The sequence below is a fragment of the Phocoena sinus genome, chromosome X, assembly GCF_008692025.1.
Source record: "Phocoena sinus isolate mPhoSin1 chromosome X, mPhoSin1.pri, whole genome shotgun sequence".
Classification (NCBI taxonomy): Eukaryota; Metazoa; Chordata; class Mammalia; order Artiodactyla; family Phocoenidae; genus Phocoena; species Phocoena sinus.
In genome coordinates, this window is record NC_045784.1 from 102,506,122 (window position 1) to 102,525,495 (window position 19,374).

Below are 19,374 nucleotides of genomic sequence, written 5' to 3' on the forward strand. Positions count from 1 at the left end.
GCCACACTGAAAAAAAATCACTATGAAAAAGCATATGTTTCTAGAAAATATAAAATGTTTATAAATTTGCCACAAAATGCTAATGTATAAAATAGTTCACAATTGTTTACTTATTTATTTTCAGTAGAAATTAAAGTTTTTAAGTGTTAAAAGTTATATGTAATTAAAACTACTAGAAATAATAAGGGAAAGTTTCCATATGCAAGGCAAGTAGGATGTATGTTTTCAGTAAAAGAAGGTATGAGGAATGGAAATGCATTTTTGTTGAGGGAAAGGGAAGTAATTTTGTCCTAAGGCTGGTTATTTCAGAATGGAAAAGAAGGAAAACATAGGACAAAACCTAAATGTAAAAAAAGAAAGTTGTAAAAGGTTTATGGGAAAGGAATCTTGGGAAATAATTTTATGCATGGTTAAGCTGGCTAATATTAGAATGAATTTATTTGAGTGAAAATTGAGTTTTAATATCAAAAGTAGCTGGTGCAATATTAGAATTTGGTTTTCTCTCTGTTAAAAGGACAAAGATTTTGTGCACTATTGATCTGCTCTTGTAAGAGATTGTAAATGGTTTTTCTTTCTTTTAAGTAATTTGCCTAGAAGATAAAGATTTTGTGTCTTATCAAAATAATTTCCTGTTTCGGGCTTCCCTGGTGGCACAGTGGTTGAGGGTCCGCCTGCTGATGCAGGGGACGTGGGTTCGTGCCCCAGTCCAGGAGGATCCCACATGCTGTGGAGCGGCTGGGCGCGTGGGCCATGGCCGCTGAGCCTGCGCATCCAGAGCCTGTGCTCCGCAACTGGAGAGGCCACAACAGTGAGAGGCCCGCGTACCGCAAAAAATAATAATTTCCTGTTTCACATTGTCTTTATCAAGTCTTTGATTACGTAAGAAAATTGAGTCTTCTCTATTAAAAGAGCTAAGGTATTTTGTTTGTTTGTTTACAAGTATACAATTTTCTGTATTTGCCTGTGAAGTCTAATTGTCACTATGGCTAAATAGATAATTAAGTATTGTTTCAGTGACCTATGATCCTATTTGACCAAATGTTTTTAAAGCCTTTTGATATTTTTGAAAACTGCCCCCCCGACCAAAAAAAAAATCAAATTCTAAATGAAGTCTTTTTGACCTGGAAGTAACTTTGAGATTTTTCCAGAAGCCCCTGGAAAATCACAACAGAATTACTCTCCTTAGAAAAAGAGAGATGTTAAACTTATTGGGCATATTTGATATGCTAAATTACATGGGAAGCATTGTCAAATAAGTAGTACTAAGCCTTCTTTATGTTGTATTTGTATAGATATATGTGATCCAGAAATTGTATGAAATTCCTGGGAATTTGAAGTGTCCTGGTATGTTATCAGTAATAATTCCAATTATTATCTTAAAATGTTGTATGTCACAGAAATAACCAAATTTCTTCATCAATTCCATTGTAATTAATTCTCATCAGATCTTTAACAATGAGCATTTTTTTTTTTTTTTAAACATCTTTATTGGGGTATAATTGCTTTACAATGGTGTGTTAGTTTCTGCTTTATAACAAAGTGAATCAGCTATACATATACATATGTTCCCATATGTCTTCCCTCTTGCGTCTCCCTCCCTCCCACTCTCCCCATCCCACCCTTCCAGGCTGTCACAAAGCACCGAGCTAATATCCCTGTGCCTTGCGGCTGCTTCCCCCCAGCTATCTACCTTACTACGTTTGTTAGTGTGTATATGTCCATGACTCTCTCTCGCCCTGTCAAAACTCACCCCTCCCCCTCCCCATACCCTCAAGTCCGTTCTCCAGTAGGTCTGCGTCTTTATTCCTATCTTACCCCTAGGTTCTTCATGACATTTTTTTCCCTTAAATTCCATATATATGTGTTAGCATACGGTATTTGTCTTTTTCTTTCTGACTTACTTCACTCTGTATGACAGACTCTAGGTCTATCCATCTCATTACAAATAGCTCAATTTCATTTCTTTTTTTTTTTTTTTTGCGGTACGCGGGCCTCTCACTGCTGTGGCCTCTCCCGTTGAGGAGCACAGGCTCCAGACGCACAGGCTCAGCGGCCATGGCTCATGGGCCCAGCCACTCCGCGGCATATGGGATCTTCCCAGACCGGGACACGAACCCGTGTCCCCTGCATCGGCAGGCAGACTCTCAACCACTGCGCCACCAGGGAAGCCCCAAAGAAGGTTTGTTTTTGTTTCTGTTTTGGCGTCATTTCTTTTTAAGGCTGAGTAATATTCCATTGTGTATATGTGCCACATCTTCTTTATCCATTCATCCGATGATGGGCGCTTAGGTTGTTTCCATGTCCTGGCTATTGTAAATAGAGCTGCAATGAACATTTTGGTACATGACTCTTTTTGAATTTTGGTTTTCTCAGGGTATATGCCAAGTAGTGGGATTGCTGGGTCATATGGTAATTCTATTTGTAGTTTTTTAAGGAACCTCCATACTGTTCTCCACAGTGGCTGAACCAATTCACATTCCCACCAGCAGTGCAAGAGTGTCCCCTTTTCTCCACACCCTCTCCAGCATTTATTGTTTCTAGATTTTTTGATGATGGCCATTCTGACTGGTGTGAGATGATATCTCATTGTAGTTTTGATTTGCATTTCTCTAATGATTAATGATGTTGAGCATTCTTTCATGTGTTTGTTGGCATTCTGTATATCTTCTTTGGAGAAATGTCTATTTAGGTCTTCTGCCCATTTTTGGATGGGGTTGTTTGTTTTTTTTTTATTGAGCTGCATGAGCTGCTTGTAAATTTTGGAGATTAATCCTTTGTCAGTTGCTTCATTTGCAAATGTTTTCTCCCATTCTGAGGGTTGTCTTTTGGTCTTGGTTATGGTTTCCTTTGCTGTGCAAAAGCTTTGAAGTTTCATTAGGTCCCATTTGTTTATTTTTGTTTTTATTTCCATTACTCTAGAAGGTGGGTCAGAAAGGATCTTGCTGTGATTTATGTCATAGAGTGTTCTTCCTATGTTTTCTTCTAAGAGTTTGATAGTTTCTGGCCTTACATTTAGGTCTTTAATCCATTTTGAGCTTATTTTTGTGTATGGTGTTAGGGAGTGATCTAATCTCATACTTTTACATGTACCTGTCCAGTTTTCCCAGCACCATTTATTGAAGAGGCTGTCCTTTCTCCACTGTACATTCCTGCCTCCTTTATCAAAGATAAGGTGTCCATATGTGCGTGGGTTTATCTCTGGGCTTTCTATCCTGTTCCACTGATCTATCTTTCTGTTTTTGTGCCAGTACCATACTGTCTTGATTACTGTTGCTTTGTAATATAGTCTGAAGTCAGGGAGCCTTATTCCTCCAGCTCCTTTTTTCGTTCTAAAGATTGCTTTGGCTATTCGGGGTCTTTTGTGTTTCCATACAAATTGTGAAATTTTTTGTTCTAGTTCTGTGAAAAATGCCAGTGGTAGTTTGATAGGGATTGCATTGAATCTGTAGATTGCTTTGGGTAGTAGAGTCATTTTCACAATGTTGATTCTTCCCATCCAAGAACATGGTATATCTCTCCATCTATTTGTATCATCTTTAATTTCTTTCATCAGTGTCTTATAATTTTCTGCATACAGGTCTTTCGTATCCTTAGGTAGGTTTATTCCTAGATATTTTATTCTTTTTGTTGCAATGGTAAATGGGAGTGTTTTCTTGATTTCACTTTCAGATTTTTCATCATTAGTATATAGGAATGCCAGAGATTTCTGTGCATTCATTTTGTATCCTGCTACTTTACCAAATTCATTGATTAGCTCTAGTAGTTTTCTGGTAGCATCTTTAGGATTCTCTATGTATAGTATCATGTCATCTGCAAACAGTGACAGCTTTACTTCTTCTTTTCCGATTTGGATTCCTTTTATTTCCTTTTCTTCTCTGATTGCTGTGGCTAAAACTTCCAAAACTATGTTGAATAAGAGTGGTGAGAGTGGGCAACCTTGTCTTGTTCCTGATCTTAGTGGAAATGCTTTCAGTTTTTCACCATTGAGGATGATGTTTGCTGTGGGCTTGTCATATATGGCTTTTATTATGTTTAGGAAAGTTCCCTCTATGCCTACTTTCTGGAGGGTTTTTATCATAAATGGGTGTTGAATTTTGTCGAAAGCTTTCTCTGCATCTATTGAGATGATCATATGGTTTTTCTCCTTCAATTTGTTAATATAGTTTATCACATTGATAGATTTGCGTATATTGAAGAATCCTTGCATTCCTGGAATAAACCCCACTTGATCATGGTGTATGATCCTTTTAATGTGCTGTTGGATTCTGTTTGCTAGTATTTTGTTGAGGATTTTTACATCTATGTTCATCAGTGATATTGGCCTGTAGTTTTCTTTCTTTGTGACATCCTTGTCTGGTTTTGGTATCAAGGTGATGGTGGCTTCGTAGAAGGAATTTGGGAGTGTTCCTCCCTCTGCTATATTTTGGAAGAGTTTGAGAAGGATAGGTGTTAGCTCTTCTCTAAACGTTTGATAGAATTCACCTGTGAAGCCATCTGGTCCTGGGCTTTTGTTTGTTGGAAGGTTTTTAATCACAGTTTCAATTTCAGTGCTTGTGATTGGTCTGTTCATATTTTCTATTTCTTCCTGATTCAGTCTTGGCAGGTTGTGCATTTCTAAGAATTTGTCCATTTCTTCCAGATTGTCCATTTTATTGGCATAGAGTTGCTTGTAGTAATCTCTCATGATTTTTTTTATTTCTGCAGTGTCAGTTGTTACTTCTCCTTTTTCATTTCTAATTCTATTGATTTGAGTCTTCTCCCTTTTTTTCTTGATGAGTCTGGCTAGTGGTTTATCTATTTTGTTTATCTTCTCAAAGAACCAGCTTTTAGTTTTATTGATCTTTGCTATTGTTTCCTTCATTTCTTTTTCATTTATTTCTGATCTGATTTTTATGATTTCTTTCCTTCTGCTAGCTTTGGGGTTTTTTTGTTCTTCTTTCTCTAATTGCTTGAGGTGCAAGGTTAGGTTGTTTATTCAAGATGTTTCCTGCTTCTTAAGGTGGGCTTGTATTGCTATAAACTTCCCCCTTAGAACTGCTTTTGCTGCATCCCATAGATTTTGGGTCGTTGTGTCTCCATTGTCATTTGTTTCTAGGTATTTTTTTATTTCCTCTTTGATTTCTTCAGTGATCACTTCATTATTAAGTAGTGTATTGTTTAGCCTCCATGTGTTTGTATTTTTTACAGATCTTTTCCTGTAATTGATATCTAGTCTCATGGCGTTGTGGTCGGAAAAGATACTTGATACAATTTCAGTTTTCTTAAATTTACCAAGGCTTGATTTGTGACCCAAGATATGATCTATCCTGGAGAATGTTCCATGAGCACTTGAGAAAAATGTGTATTCTGTTGTTTTTGGATGGAGTGTCCTATAAATATCAATTAAGTCCATCTTGTTTAATGTATCATTTAAAGCTTGTGTTTCCTTATTTATTTTCATTTTGGATGATCTGTCCATGGGTGAAAGTGGGGTGTTAAAGTCCCCTACTATGAATGTGTTACTGTTGATCTCCCCTTTTATGGTTGTTAGTATTTGCCTTATGTATTGAGGTGCTCCTATGTTGGGTGCATAAATATTTACAATTGTTATATCTTCTTCTTGGATCGATCCCTTGATCATTATGTAGTGTCCGTCTTTGTCCCTTTTAATAGTCCTTATTTTAAAGTCTATTTTGTCTGATATGAGAATTGCTACTCCAGCTTTCTTTTGGTTTCCATTTGCATGGAATATCTTTTTCCATCCCCTTACTTTCAGTCTGTATGTGTCTCTAGTTCTGAAGTGGGTCTCTTGTAGACAGCATATATAAGGGTCTTGTTTTTGTATCCATTCAGCCAATCTGTGTCTTTTGGTGGGAGCATTTAGTCCATTTACATTTAAGGTAATTATCGATATGTATGTTCCTATTTCCATTTTATATATTGTTTTGGGTTCGCTACTATAGGTCATTTCCTTCTCTTGTGTTTCGTGTCTAGAGAAGTTCCTTTAGCATTTGTTGTAAAGCTGGTTTGGTGGTGCTGAACTCTCTCAGCTTTTGCTTGTCTGTAAAGGTTTTAATTTCTCCATCAAATGTGAATGAGATCCTTGCTGGGTAGAGTAGTCTTGGTTTCAGGCTATTCTCCTTCATCACTTTCAGTATGTCCTGCCACTCCCTTCTGGCTTGTAGGGTTTCTGCTGAGAGATCAGCTGTTAACCTTATGGGGATTCCCTTGTGTGTTATTTGTTGTTTTTCCCTTGCTGCTTTTAATATGCTTTCTTTGTATTTAATTTTTGACAGTTTGATTAATATGTGTCTTGGCGTGTTTCTCCTTGTATTTATCCTGTATGGGACCCTCTGTGCTTCCTGGACTTGATTAACTATTTCCTTTCCCATATTAGGGAAGTTTTCAACTATGATCTCTTCAAATATTTTCTCAGTCCCTTTCTTTCTTTCTTCTTCTTCTGGAACCCCTATAATTCGAATGTTGGTGCGTTTCATGTTGTCCCAGAGGTCTCTGAGACTGTCCTCAGTTCTTTTCATTCTTTTTTCTTTATTCTGCTCTGCAGTAGTTATTTCCACTACTTTATCTTCCAGGTCACTTATCCGTTCTTCTGCCTCAGTTATTCTGCTATTGATCCTATCTAGAGTGATTTTAATTTCATTTATTGCATTGTTCATCGTTGCTTGTTTCATCTTTAGTTCTTGTAGGTCCTTGTTAACTGTTTCTTGCATTTTGTCCATTCTACTTCCAAGATTTCGGATCATCCTTACTATCATTATTCTGAATTCTTTTTCAGGTAGATTGCCTATTTCCTCTTCATTTGTTAGGTCTGGTGGGTTTTTATCCTGCTCCTTCATCTGCTGTGTGTTTTTCTGTCTTCTCATTTTGCTTATCTTACTGTGTTTGGGGTCTCCTTTTTGCAGGCTGCACTTTCGTAGTTCCCGTTGTTTTTGATGTCTGTCTCCAGTGGCTAAGGTTGTTTCAGTGGGTTGTGTAGGCTTCCTGGTGGAGGGGACTAGTGCCTGTGTTGTGCTGGATGAGGCTGGATCTTGTCTCTCTAGTGGGCAGGTTCACGTCTGGTGGTGTGTTTTGGGGTGTCTGTGGCCTTATTATGATTTTAGGCAGCCTCTCTGCTAATGGGTGGGGTTGTGTTCCTGTTTTGCTAGTTGTTTGGCATAGGTTGTCCAGCACTGTGGCTTGCTGGTCGTTGAGTGAAGCTGGGTGCTGGTGTTAAGATGGAGGTCTCTGGGATATTTCCACCGTTTAATATTATGTGGAGCTGGGAGGTCTCTTGTTGACCAGTGTCCTGAAGTTGGCTCTCCTACCTCAGAGGCAGAGCCCTGACTCCTGGCTGGAGCACCAAGAGCCTTTCATCCACACAGCTCAGAATAAAAGGGAGAAAAAGTAGGGAGAATTAGTAGAAGTATGAGTAAAGAAATAAGAAAAGGAGGAAAGGAAGGAAGGAAGAAAGAAGCAAAGAAGGAAAGAAAGGAGGGAGGGAGGGAGGGAGGGAGGAAGGAAGGAAGGAGGGAAAGAAGGAAAAAAGACAGAAAGAAAGATGATACAGTAAAAATAAAATAAAGTATAATATAGTTATTGAATTAAAAAATATTTAGAAAAAAAAAAAGGGACGGATAGAACCTTAGGACAAATGTTGGAAGCAAAGCTATACAGAAAAAATCTTACACAGAAGCATACACATACACCTTCACAAAAAGAGGTAAAGGGGGAAAAATCATAAATCCTGCTCCCTGAGACCACCTCCTCAATTTGGGGTGATTCGTTGTCTAAAGGAGGGAAGGAAGGAAGGAAAGAAAGAAAGAACGAAGGTAAAGTATAATAAAGTTATTACAATTAAACTTAATTATTAAGAAAAAGAATTTTTAAAAAAAAGTCATGGACGGATAGAGCCCTAGGACAAATGGTGGAAGCAAGAGTATACAGACAGAATCTCACACAGAAGCATACACGTACACATTCACAAAAAGAGGAAAAGGGAAAAAAATCATAGATCTCGCTCCTAAATTCCACCTCTTCAATTTGGGATCCTTCCTTGTCTATTCAGGTATTCCACAGATGCAGGGTATATCAAGTTGATTGTGGAGCTTTAATCCGCTGCTTCTGTGGCTGCTGGGAGAGATTTCCCTTTCTCTTCTTTGTTCTCACAGCTCACAGGAGCTCAGCTTTGGATTTGGCCCTGCCTCTGCGTGTAGGTCGCTGGAGGGCGTCTGTTTTTTCGCTCAGACAGGACGGGGTTAAAGGAGCCGCTGATTCGGGGCCTCCGGCTCACTCAGGCCGGGGGTTGGGGGATGGGGGTAGGAGGGGCACTACGTGCGGGGCGGGCCTGCGGCTGCAGAGGCAGCGTGACGTTGCGGCAGAGGCCGGCGTGATGTTGCACCAGCCTGAGACCCGCCGTGCGTACTCCCGGGGAAGTTGTCCCTGGATCCCGGGAACCTGGCAGTGGCGGGCTGCACAGGCTCCGCGGAAGAGGGGTGTGGAGAGTGACCTGTGCTCGCACACAGGCCCCTTGGTGGCGGCAGCAGCAGCCTTAGCGTCTCCCGCCCGTCTCTGGGGTCCGCGGTTTTAGCCGCGGCTCGCGCCCGTCTCTGGGGTTTGCGCTTTCAGCCGCGGCTCGTGCCCGTCTCTGGGGTTCGCGCTTTTAGCCGCGGCTCGCGCCCGTCTCTGGACTTCCTTTAAGCAGCGCTCTTAAACCCCTCTCCTCGCGCACCAGGAAACAAAGAGGGAAGAAAAAGTCTCTTGCCTCTTCGGCCGGTGCAGGCTAGTCGTGGTGCACTAACCCCTTCAGGCTATGTTCAAGCCGCCAACCCCAGTCCTCTCCCTGAGCTCCGTCCAAAACCAAAACCCGAGCCTCAGCTCGCAGCCCCGCCCGCCCCGGCGGGTGAGCAGACAAGCCACTCGGGCTGGTGAGTGCCGGTCAGCACCGATCGTCTGTGCAGGAATCTCCCCGCTTTGCCCTCCGCACCCGTCGCTGTGCACTACTCCGCGGTCCCGATACTCCCCCCTCTGCCTCCCGCAGTCTCCGCCCGCGGAGGGGCTTCCTAGTGTGTGGAAACTTTTCCTCCTTCACAGCTCCCTCCCACTGGTGCAGGTGCCGTCCTTATTCTTTTGTCTCTGTTTTTTCTTTTGCCCTACCCAGTTACGTGGGGAGTTTCTTGCCTTTTGGGAGGTCTGAGGTCTTCTGCCAGCCTTCAGTAGGAGTTCTGTAGGAGTTGTTCCACGTGTGGATGTATTTCTGGTGTATCCGTGGGGAGGAAGGCGATCTCCGCGTCTTACTCTTCCGCCATCTTCAAGGTCCTCATCATTTATTCTTTATGTGGAGAGTTTTCTAAAGGATATTTTTGCATCACCTCACCGGTTGAGAGTTTTTCCAGGACGTTCCTTTCAGATGGTTTCAGCAGAAGAGCCTGCATAGACAAACATTATCACAAACTTCTTATCTCTCATTTGTTCTTCTAAATGAACGCGGCTCTTTTGCCCCTTTCCTCATTGCCTATCTCCGTAACAATGAGCATTTTTTAAGTCTTTTTACAGACAGTTACTCTTTTACTCTGATACTTTTGTAAAAAATGTTCCTGCAAAGTACTTCCATCTTCAAGGAGATTCACGGAATGAACTTTGACAAGTACAGGTTTCTGATAACTTTAATATCATAAAGCTGAACTCAGTGAGAATTTCCAGAGCTAATGGAAAAATTGGATTCAAGCAGAACAAGTATTAATTACATGGGTCTGAATGAACTGAGGAGGATGATTATAATTTTTAATGACTTTTTGGTTGAAACATTGCTGGTTCCTTAATGTTTTGCTTTTCCAGATTTAAGGAAACTTTTTCTCTTAAGCTAGCTATGACATGCAGCAATTTGGTAAAGTATACCTTTGTAAGCAAAGATGAAACATGTACTTTTTCTCCTTACCCAATCCCTCCATAATTTAGAAACTCTTGAGTATTCTTTTCATGGCAATATAGTTAGTTTTTTGTTTTTTTGTTTTTTGTTTTTGCGGTATGCGGGCCTCCCACTGTTGTGGCCTCTCCCGTTGCGGAGCACAGGCTCCGGACGTGCAGGCTCAGCAGCCACGGCCCACGGGCCCAGCCACTCCGCGGCATGCGGGATCTTCCCGGACCGGGGCACGAACCTGTGCCCCCTGCATCAGCAGGCGAACCCTCAACCACTGCACCACCAGGGAAGCCCTAATTAGTTATTTGAATAAGTTCAATAAGGATTTGTTTGTTCTCCTTGTAACAGAACACAATTAGAAATACTGGCTGTATTACAATACCAAGGCTTTGACAGGAAAGTCATATTTGAGAGAGACATGCATAGACTCAGATATGACCAGACAGCTTTAAGGTACTAAGGTTGACTTCATGGAGCCAATAAAGCCTCTCAGAAACATCGACCTGGTACTTTGCTTACTGGATTCCCGGCAGCCTTACCAGGTAAGTAAGGAAGGTCACTTCCTGGCAGGCTTAGAAAGCTCAGGATATTTTGGGGATCTGAAGAAGAGAGGAATTCACACAACTATAGGCAAAATCTTGGCTAGGCTTCCTGTCCTCAGAGGCTTTTAAGAGTTCAAGCTGAGATTTCTTATGAAAAGTTCCAGCAAAGCTGTCTTAAAAAGAACTTATATGGTCAATCACTATTCTTGCTGCACTTATGTAAATAACAAGGCCAGTTTTTTTTTTTTTTTTTTCTTTTTCTTTTTCAGTATGCGGGCCTCTCACTGTTGTGGCCTCTCCTGCTGCGGAGCACAGGCTCCAGATGCGCAGACTCAGCGGCCATGGCTCACGGGCCCAGCCGCTCCGCGGCATGTGGGATCTTCCCGGACCGGGGCACGAACCCATGTCCCCTGCATCGGCAGGCGGACTCTCAACCACTGCGCCACCAGGGAAGCCCACAAGGCCAGTTTTAATGCAAACAAATTAGTTTTACTGTGATTATCTTGGTAAAAAAATGGAGGTGATTGTAGAGAGAAAAATTATGTTTGCATCTTTGTAGATACTAGATTTTAGTCCTGTTAACTGTCTTTGAAGTTTTGTTATATACCTGTAAACTGGACTGGATCCTCAATTCTTTTAGTTTCCTCAAATATCTGGCTCTCCAAACTAACGTTTCCAATTTTCTCCCACCCTTCTGATTTGGAATCACTAAGAATAAAGGCTGCTGTTAAATTTTCTTGGAAGGGACTATACCAGGTCTTCCTCGTTTATCCAGATGGCAGCCAAACTTCAGGGACTTGAACCTTGGGTACACATCTCACAGCTAAAGAAGGCTGCACCCGACAACTGGTCCTGTGTAGACACTGGAGACTCCAAATCAGAGGAAGAGAAGTAGCTAACATTGATGTAGACTGCCAAGATGCCAAATCAAGACTTCATACTTTAGCTAAACATGAAACTCTCTCTCCTTCTCTTTCTTTCCTTTACTCTTCCAGGCCATTGCTAATAGAGTTAACCTTTCAGACTGCTGGATTTGTCATCAAAAATGCCTGTCTGTGATGCCAGAAGACCCCCTGGTTCTCCCTGTGACCAATTTCTCTTCTATTCCCAATTGACGCCCCCCGCCCCCACCAGGAGTCACTTAGAGTCTGACTTTCATGGCCAGAACATCCTGTGCCTTCTTTGACTTTTCTTCAATTATAACTGTACTTGCCCAGTTAGATACAAATACCTGTATAAATCATAGTACATATGCACCCCCATGCTCTTATGATTATCTAAATCAGATCTTCCCCCAATCATGAAAAGCTCTCACCAGCAGCACTCATCTTTGCAAGGAATTAGAACAACTTTTCATTTCAGGCTTAGAGGTTTACTTTCCAATTGTGCTGAAAACCTAACTGACCCCTGGCTTGAATGGACAAATGCAGCAATCCATTAACAATACCACCTTGGTGGGAATGGTTTGTGCCCTGACAGGATTTATCTTTGTCTGTGGTGTTTGTCATTCTCCTCGAGCCTATGAATGCCTAGATGGCTGGTGCATAACTGAGCAATCAATGCCTCTTAGGTTATCTAAATGTGCCCCTAGCTGTCCACAATCAAACTGAGACACCTCATTGGTCAACTCCCCTGAATTTACATCGTCCAGTTAGAAAAGACCTCCCAGGAGGTGTTCGTGATTCAGGATTCACTTCCTTTGGCAGGTCCCTACTTCCCCGGTTAGGAGTGAATACAAGTAAGGCTATGATCAGGAACCTCTCCTTAACTCTCGAAAATACTACAGAATCTACTGCAAAAGCCATAGCTGCCCAACAAAAGTCCTTACACTCTCTGATCAAGATTGCTCTTGATAAAAAGATAACCCTTGATTATCTTTTAGCTGAGCAACGAGTTGTTTGTGCTGTGGCCAGCACCATTTGCTGCACCTGGATTAGTACTGCTGAAGTTGAAACTCAGCTGTATAAGATCACTGAATAAGCCACTGGCTTAAGAAAGTAACTCCTTCAACGGGTTCTTTCTTTGATGTAGTTGATTGGTTTGGGTCTTGGGGACCATGACTCCAAAGTGCACTCCAGACTTTGGGAATTATCCTGCTTACCACAGTCATAGTAGTCTCCCTGGTGTGCTGTGTTCTCTCAAAAGCTTTAAATGCATGGTTGCAGCTGCTCACCACCAAGCAAATGTTCTAAGACTGGAATGTCAGGAAAGAACGAAGAGAACGACCAGCTAAAAAATTGTGAACCTGAAGTTATGACCCGTGAATGACACAGAGGTTCAGCTAAAAAGTCATGACCTGTGAATACTACACAGAGGATCAGCAAAAACTGTGGGAACTTCAGAGTGGTAGCTGAAAGTGCCACTAATGCCTTAAATTTTGATCACATCTCCCAGTTAAGCTGAGAGTCTGATCAGAAGGGGGGAATTGTTAAAAAAGAGACAATAGGCCCCAAATGGAGTCACTTGTGCTAAGCCCACATCACCAAACTGAGACTTAATACCTAACCTAATTGCAGTTTCAGCCTCTCCCAGGAATGTAATTCCAGTCGGTCTGGAATTGTCTGGTCAGCCGTAGTGAGGTAATCCACCTGATAGACCCCTGCTGTCCCCCAAAGGAAGGTGACCTTGCTTGAAACAATCCACTCGTTGCTAGTAATTTCCTTGTCCCTCCACCTTCTGCTTGTAAACGTCTTCTATTTTGTACTGCTCTTCAGAGTTCCTTTCTATTTGCTAGATGGGATGCTGCCCAATTCATGAATTGTTGAATAAAGCCAATAAAATCTTTAAAGCTTACTCAGTTGAGGGACTTCCCTGGTGGTCCAGTGGTAAAGAATCCACCTTGCAATGTAGAGGACGTGGGTTTGATCCCTGGTCAGGGAACTAAGATCCCACGTGCCGAGGAGCAACTAAGCCCGCATGTCACAACTACTGAGCTTGCGTGCCTCAACTAGAGCCCATGTGCTGCAAACTACAGAGCCCACGTGCCCTGGAGCCTGTGCACCACAACTAGAGAAGAGAAAACCTGCATGCCACAACTAGAGAGAAGCCCACGCACCACAACGAAGAGCCTGCACACTGCAAGGAAGGATCCTGCATGCCTCAACAAAGATCCTGCGTGCCACAACTAAGACCTGATACAGCCAAAAATAAATAAATAAATAAATAATAAATAAATCTTTAAAAAACAACTTAGTTGAATTTTGTTACTTAACAGGTATATTGTACATTCTCTTTTGTCGCCTTTTTAAAAACTTACTACATTTTACAGGGTTTTCCATGTTGGTAAATATAAATCATTTCAATCCTACTGTATAGAGATTCCATGTTCTATTTAACCAAACCCTATTGTTCAGTGTCTGAGGAATCTTGAGTTTTTCGTTATTACACATGATACACATTGAATGTCCATACAAGTTGAGTGGGGATTGAATAGCTCAATCAGTATAAAGCACTTCACAGAGTACTTGGTAAATAGTAAGCTCTTTATAAATGTTAGTGTTATTTTTATATTGTCAAATTGCCCCATATAAAGGTGAACTAATTTACATTCCTGATAGCAGGGTGAGAGGGCTTAGTTTCCTTAAATCTTGGCCAGTTCTTTCAACTTTTGCCTTTTGTACTTCTTCCTCTGTAAATGGCCTGTTCATGTTCTTTGATGGTTCTCCTGTTAGATTCCTCATGCTTCAAAATTTTTAATGGGTTTCTGTACTGGGGCTATTAAGCCTTTGTAATATGAATGACAGGTACTTTTTCTTCTAGTTTTTTTGTTTGATGTTTGATTTTGTTTACTTTAACCACACAGATGTTTTAAAGTTTAATACAGTTAAATCTGTCTATCTTTTCTTTTAGGATTTTGGTCTTTGCTGTCTTCTTCTTCTTCTGTTTTTTTGGGGCGGGCCACGCTGTGAAGCTTGTGGGATCTTAGTTCCCTGCCCAGGGATTGAACCTGCGCCCCCTGCAGTGGAAGCACAGAGTCCAAACCATTGGACCTCCAGGGAATTCCCTTGCTGTCTTCCTTTAGAAAATCTTTTGCCACAGCCTAGGTTTGAAGTTCAATGGGGGTGAAACCTCTCCTACCTTAAGTTAGGTCCACCAGCTTTCCTCTGAGGCTTCATTATTCTGGGGTGTGGTGTTCCAAATTCTACAATGGAATTCACAATGCTAGAATACTTTCAAATGTACATGGGAAGGGAATACTTTTATTAACTTTGAATGATACAAGGTATATTAAGAATGAGTGTCTTCTACCTTCTTCCTACCCAGAAAACACTTCTGCCTTTTCATATTTTCTGCCTTGCTTTGCTTCTCTTTTTTTTTGGCTGCACTGAGTGACTTGTGGGATCTTAGTTCTCTGACCAGGGATTGAACTTGGGGCCTCGGCAGTGAAAGCATGGAGTCCTAACCACTGGACCACCAGGGAATTCCCTACCTTGTTTTGTTTTCTAGGGAGAGTTCTGTCTTCATCAGAGCTATTCTTTTGGGGATCAAACCAAAGAGAAATTGAATTGCGTATACATTTATTTGGAGTTAGTGGGATATACTTATGTGGTTTGCTATCACTTCTGCATATAGTTAAGTTATTGCTGGCTGTACGAGTGTAGGAATGACTTGTGGAAACATTTCTGAAGTGGTAAATCTAAAGCTTATTTAAGATTAGTTATTACTTAAAAAAGTGACACATCGTAAAATCTTACAGCTTACGTATAAAAGAAATGACCGAGGATTTCCCAAATTTTATAACAATCCAAAAAATTTACATGACATTGACCAGTGGTGGTGAGTTGTGAAGCTGCAAAATACTTTTCAAACTCTCAGAAAAAAACTGAGTTGTTTTTCTGTTCTCTCTATAGAAATTGTACTACAAAAGGTGTATTGGATGAAGAGGTGATCAAAAGACATGCAACCAAAAAAAAAAAAAAAAAAAAAAAAAAGACATGCAACCAAAAAATATAGGAAAAAGGTATATATTTAAAGTGATGAAAGGGAAGAACCTACAACCAAGATTACACTACCTGGCAAGGATCTCATTCAGATTGATGGAGAAATCAAAAGGTTTACAGACAAGCAAAAGATAAGAGAACTCAGAACCACCAAACCAGTTCTACAACAAATGCTAAAGGAACTTCTCTAAGTGGGAAACACAAGAGAAGAAAAGGACCTACAAAAACAAACCCAAAACAATTAAGAAAATGGTCATAGGAACATACCTATCAATAATTACCTTAAACGTGAATGGATTAAATGCCCCAACCGAAAGACACAGGCTTGCTGAATGGATACAAAAACAAGAACTATATATATGCTGTCTACAAGAGACCCACTTCAGACCTAGGGACACATACAGACTGAAAGTGAGGGGATGGAAAAAGACATTCCATGCAAATGGAAATCAAAGCTGGAGTAGCAATACTCATATCAGATAAAATAGACTTTAAAATAAAGAATGTTACAAGAGGCAAGGAAGGACACTACATAATGTTCAAGGGATCAATCCAAGAGGAAGGTATAACAATTATAAATATATATGCACCCAACATAGGAGCACCTCAATACATAAGGCAACTGCTAACAGCTCTAAAAGAGGAAATCAACAGCAACACAAAAATAGTGGGGGACTTTAATACCTCACTTACACCAATGGACAGATCATCCAAACAGAAAATTAATATGGAAACACAAGCTTTAAATGACACAATAGACCAGATAGATTTAATTGACATTTGTAGGACATTGCATCCAAAAACAGCAGATAACACTTTCTTCTCAACTGTGCATGGAACATTCTCCAGGACAGATCACATCTATGGCCACAAATCAAGCCTCAGTAAATTTAAGAAAATTGAAATGATATCAAGCATCTTTTCTGACCACAACGCTATGAGATTAGAAATCAATTACAGGGAAAAAAACGTTAAAAACACAAACACATGGAGGCTAAACAATACGTTACTAAATAACCAAGAGATCACTGAAGAAATCAAAGAGGAAATCAAAAATACCTAGAGACATGGGGCTTCCTTGGTGGCGCAGCGGTTGAGAGTCTGCCTGCCGATGCAGGGGACGTGGGTTCATGCCCCGGTCCGGGAGGATCCTGCATGCCGCGGAGAGGCTGGGCCCGTGAGCCATGGCCGCTGAGCCTGCGCGTCCGGAGCCTGCGCTCCGCAACGGGAGAGGCCACAGGGGTGAGAGGCCTGCGTACTGCAAAAAAAAAAAAAATACCTAGAGACAAATGACAATGAAAACACGACAATCCAAAACCTATGGGATGCAGCAAAAGTAGTTCTAAGAGGGAAGTTTATAGCTATACAAGCCTACCTCAAGAAACAAGAAAAATCTCAAATAAACAATCTAACCTTACACCTAAACGAACTAGAGAAAGAAGAACAAACAAAACCCAAAGTTAGCAGAAGGAAAGAAATCATAAAGATCAGAGCAGAAATAAATGAAATAGAAACAAAGAAGACAATAGCAAAGATCAATAAAACTAAAAGCTGGTTCTTTGAGAAGATAAACAAAATTGATAAACCATTAGCCAGACTCATCAAGAAAAAGAGGGAGAGGACTTAAATTGATAAAATTAGAGACGAAAAAGGAGAAGTTACAAAAGACACCGCAGAAATACAAAGCATCCTAAGAGACTACTACAAGCAACTCTATGCCAATAAAATGGACAACCTGGAAGAAATGGACAAATTCTTAGAAAGGTATAACCTTCCAATACTGAACCAGGAAGAAATAGAAAATATGAACAGACCAATCACAAGTAATGAAATTGAAACTGTGATTAAAAATCTTTCGACAAACAAAAGTCCAGGACCAGATGGCTTCACAGGTGAATTCTATCAAAATTTAGAGAGGAGCTAACACCCATCCTTCTCAAACTCTTCCAAAAATTGCAGAGGAAAGAACACTCCCAAACTCATTCTATGAGGCCACCATCACCCTGATACCAAAACCAGAGAAAGCTACTACAAAAAAAGAAAATTACAGACCAATATCACTGATGAATACAGATGCAAAAATCCTCAACAAAATACTAGCAAACAGAATCCAACAACACATTCAAAGGATCAGACACCATGATCAAGTGGGATTTATCCCAGGGATGCAAGGATTCTTCAATATATGCAAATCAATCAATGTGATACACCATATTAACAAATTGAAGAAGAAAAACCATATGATCATCTCAACAGATGCAGAAAAAGCCTTTGACAAAATTCAACACCCGTTTATGATAAAAACTCTCCAGAAAGTGGGCATTGAGGGAACTTACCTCAACATAATAAAGGCCATATACAACAAACCCACAGCAAACATCATTCTCAACAGTGAAAAACTGAAAGCATTTCCTCTAAGATCAGGAAGGAGACAAGGATGTCCACTCTCACCACTATTATTCAACATAGTTTTGGAAGTCCTAGCCACGGCAATCAGAGAAGAAAAAGAAATAAAAGGAATACAAATTGGAAAAGAAGAAGTGAAACGGTCACTGTTTGCAGATGACATGATACTATACATAGAGAATCCTAAAGATGCCACTAGAAAACTACTAGAACAAATAAATGAAATTGGTAAAGTTGCAGGATACAAAATTAATGCACAGAAATCTCTTGCATTCCTATACAATAATGATGAAACATCTGAAAGAGAAATTAAGGAAACACTCCCATTTACCACTGCAACAAAAAGAATAAAATACCTAGGTATAAACCTACCTAGGGAGACAAAAGACCTGTATGCAGAAAACTGTAAGACACTGATGAAAGAAATTAAAGATGATACCAACAGATGGAGAGATATACCATGTTCTTGGATTGGAAGAATCAATATTGTGAAAAGGACTGTACTACCCAAAGCAATCTACAGATTCAATGCAATCCCTATCAAATTACCAATGCCATTTTTTACAGAGCTAGAACAAAAACTCTTAAAATTTGTATGGAGACACAAAAGACCCCGAATAGCCAAAGCAGTCTTGAGGGAAAAAAACAGCTGGAGGAAGCAGACTGCCTGACTTCAGGCTATACTACAAAGCTACAGTAATCAAGACAATATGGTACTGGCACAAAAACAGAAATATAGATCAATGGAACAGGATAGAAAGCCCAGAGATAAACCCATGCACCTATGGTCGACTAATGTATGACAAAAGAGGCAAGGGTATACCATGGAGAAAAGACAGTCTCTTCAATAAGTGGTGCTGGGAAAACTGGACAGCTACATGTAAAAGAATGAAATAGAACACTCCCTAACACCATACACAAAAATAAACTCAAAATGGATTAGAGACCTAAATGTAAGGCCAGACACTATAAAACTCTTAGAGAAAAACATAGGAAGAACACTCTTTGACATAAATCACAGCAAGATCTTTTTTGATCCACCTCCTAGAGTAATGGAAATAAAAACAAAAGTAAACAAATGGGACCTAATGAAGCTTAAAAGCTTTTGCAAAGCAAAGGAAACTACAAACAAGAAGAAAAGACAACCCTCAGAATGGGAGAAAATATTTGCAAATTTATCAACAAACAAAGGATTAATCTCTAAAATATATAAACAGCTCATGCAGCTCAATATTAAAAAAACAAACAACCCAATCCAAAAATGGGCAGAAGACCTAAATAGACATTTCTCCAAAGAAGACATACAGATGGCCAAGAAGCACATGAAAAGCTGCTCAATATCACTAATTATTAGAGAAATGCAAATCAAAACTACAATGAGGTATCACCTCACACCGGTTAGAATGGGCATCATCAGAACATCTACAAACAACAAATGCTGGAGAGGGTGTGGAGAAAGGGGAACCCTCTTGCACTGTTGGTGGGAATGTAAATTGATACAGCCACTATGGAGAACAGTATGGAGGTTCCTTAAAAAACTAGAAATAGAATTACCATGTGACCCAGCAATCCCACTACTGGGCATATACCC

The 19,374-nt window shown here is 40.4% G+C and overlaps 1 long non-coding RNA gene across 1 annotated transcript in view; it reads left to right on the plus strand.

Moving 5' to 3' along the window:
- The window catches only part of LOC116748048, a 29,739-nt gene extending 14,371 nt beyond the window's left edge, over positions 1-15,368 (plus strand). The window contains exon 3 of the long non-coding RNA XR_004348162.1: positions 15,288-15,368. This is a non-coding gene — a long non-coding RNA (uncharacterized LOC116748048). The remainder of the gene's footprint in view (positions 1-15,287) is intronic.
- Positions 15,369-19,374: the final 4,006 nt, after the last annotated feature.